This window comes from Otolemur garnettii, unplaced genomic scaffold, assembly GCF_000181295.1.
Source record: "Otolemur garnettii isolate 467f Iridium unplaced genomic scaffold, OtoGar3 scaffold00050, whole genome shotgun sequence".
Lineage (NCBI taxonomy): Eukaryota > Metazoa > Chordata > Mammalia > Primates > Galagidae > Otolemur > Otolemur garnettii.
Genome location: NW_003852445.1, coordinates 10,723,236 through 10,725,952, shown reverse-complemented (window position 1 = coordinate 10,725,952; position 2,717 = coordinate 10,723,236). Strand labels below are relative to the sequence as shown.

Below are 2,717 nucleotides of genomic sequence, written 5' to 3'. Positions count from 1 at the left end.
AAGTCTTTAGATGCCAGAGCCTGTGTGATTTCCATCATATCATGCTGTGTCTCTTTGGCCTATTTCAGGGTAATGAAGAAATATATTATTTCTGTATGTAAATATTAACTAAATCATAAGGATTCTGAGTTTCTTGGTAAAGAGACTTTAATGATGTAACGAATTCCTGCTGGGTTGTTTGGTTCTGTCGGTCTAACTATTCTGAGTAGTTTCAGTCATTTTTGGTGGTTTTTCCCTTTCTGTCCAGATCTGCCACATTTTGTTACCACTCTGGGTTTGCAGATGTTGCTGTTTAATTTGATTGCTCTGTAGAGGATGAGAGAACCAGGAGGCTCATTAGCATAGCTGATAAGCAGATTGGTTTAGAAACAAAAGAGACAGCAGTACTTCTTTGGATTCTATAAATTGGTAGGAAACCAATATGTTAGTCTTTTCTATTAGAAATTCTCTATAAACAGGGATCTTCTCTAAATCTAGGCACTCGCCAGATCTGAATATTGTATTCTGAACCTTATTCTGTAGTCCAACAAGGTAATAAGGGAAATGCACATTGATCAATCTTTCATTTACTTAAAAGGGTAATTCTGCAGTAAAAGAAGAAATAACAGCTACTCTGATCTTTGAATAGTAGGCAAAAGCAAACCATCCCTAAATGCACAGACCTTCAAAATGACATAACCTTTCTCATTTAACACAGATTTCCCCTAGTAACTCTTTGTGTTGGCAGACCATGAAGGGAAACATGTACACTTGGCATCCCAATCCTGAAGTTTGTGTCTAAAAAATTACTGCAGTTTATACACCAAAGGTCCAAATGACATGTGTCTGGGCAAAGACATGTCTGGAATTTAAAAGGATGAGGCTGACCTTATTTCACTTAGTGAAATGAGATGTACTCTTTAATAGAACCATTTTGAATAGTTTTTCTCAGAGCAGCACTGTCAAAAAAGGAGATGTATATTCTTCCTTATTATCAGAAGAAAAGGATTTTTTTTTTTTTTAATTTGAGACATAGCCTTAGGCTGTTGCCCAGGCGTCACAGCAACCTCCAACTTCCTGGGCTCAAGCAATTCTCCTGCTTCCACCTCCCAAGTAGCTGGGACTACAGGTGCCCGCTACAACACCCAGATATTTTTTGGTTGCAGCCGTCATTGTAGTTTGGTGGGCCCCGGCTAGATTTGAACCCGCCAGCTCAGGTGTATGTGGCTGGCGCCTTAGCCACTCGAGCCACAGGTGCCGAATGCATTCTTAAAATAGTTTTAGGAAGCCTTGCTTGGTTCTCATAGTACCATTTTAAAATTCCTGTTCCTAGCTGGTGATCTGGCATAAACAATAGGCTTTTTTTTTCTTTTTCTTTTGAGGTGGAAACAGTGATCACAACATGATTGAAGATAGCACTATGATCTTTATTGATATTTATTTGATTTGTTTTGTTTGTTTGTTTTTGCGACAGAGTCACATTCTGTTGCCATAGGTAAATTGCCATAGTGCCATAGTGTCATAGCTCAAAGCAACCTCAAACTCTTTGGTTTAAGCAATCCTCTTGCCTTAGCCTCAGCCTCCTGAATACCTAGGACTACAGGTGCCTGCCACAATGCCCAGCCCTTTATTGATATTTAATAAATTATACCCACCTTCTTTTCTTCTTGTTCTTTCATTCTTAGGAAACTTATAGTTTTCAAGGTTAAGCATGTTTTTTGTTTTGTTTTGTTTTTAATATGGAACGCTTCACAAATTTGCACAGGGGCCATGATAATCTCTGTATCATTCCAATTTTAGTATATGTGTTGCCAAAGTTAGCACAAGGTTAAGCATCTTTTTGATTATCACAAACAACCTGGGCAACATAATATAGTGAGGCCCTGTCTCTACATAAACAATAAGAGAAATCAGCCAGGTATGGTGGCACATGTCTGTAGTCCTTGGTACTCGGGGAGGCTAAGGCAGGAGGATTGCTTGAGCCCAAGAGTTTAAGGTTGCATTGAGCTATGATGACACCACTGTATTCTAGCCTGGGCAAAAGAGTAAGAACCTTTCCCAAAACACACACATACACACACACCACATGACATAATCAGCAATCTATACATGTGTTTATTTAGTTGACACTTATAGCTCTTAGGATAATCCCAGACTCTGTTAAATTGTTTTAATCCTCTTAACAGCCTTTGAAGTAGGTACTATTATTACCTACATTTTACTAGGATACAGAGAGGTTAAGTACCTAGTCTGACATCTCATAACTAAGTGAGGGGCTGGGACTTGAACCCAGAAAGTCTGGTTCCAGGGACCTTGTACTTAACCACTCTGCTATAGTGCTTTACATTTGGGTTATCAGCCTTAGGTAAGCTTGCACAAGAAGGCGGCTTCTCTCACACTGCTTTTTCCTCATCACAGCTGCAGAATCTTTTGCTGTCTAGACCCCTTCCCATTCTTACCTCTGTCCTGACCTTGCTCCAGTTTGGCTAATGTTGAATGTGTGGTTGCAGAATTGTCTGGACTGACCCTATTGATAGTCTCTGTTCAAAGTGTCCCCAGACTCTTGTGTCACTCCTCCTTTTCCTCATTCCCTTCTTTTCACCCCTCTAACTTTCTTTATAGGGTCTGTCCACTGGAAGTAAGAAATTGTCAAGGACAGCTAATACTTACTATAAAATTTCTGTCATAGCTGGGAGAGAAATTCCCATTCAGTTAGAGGAAGACTATGGGAGAGATTG

At 39.6% G+C, this 2,717-nt stretch overlaps 1 protein-coding gene and 1 pseudogene across 5 annotated transcripts in view; one reads left to right on the top strand and one right to left on the bottom strand.

Annotated features, from left to right (window-relative positions):
• The window catches only part of FRMD5 (FERM domain containing 5), a 337,264-nt gene that overhangs the window by 190,077 nt on the left and 144,470 nt on the right, over positions 1-2,717 (top strand). The window lies entirely within an intron of this gene.
• Positions 1,713-1,803, bottom strand: LOC111725966 (annotated as a pseudogene).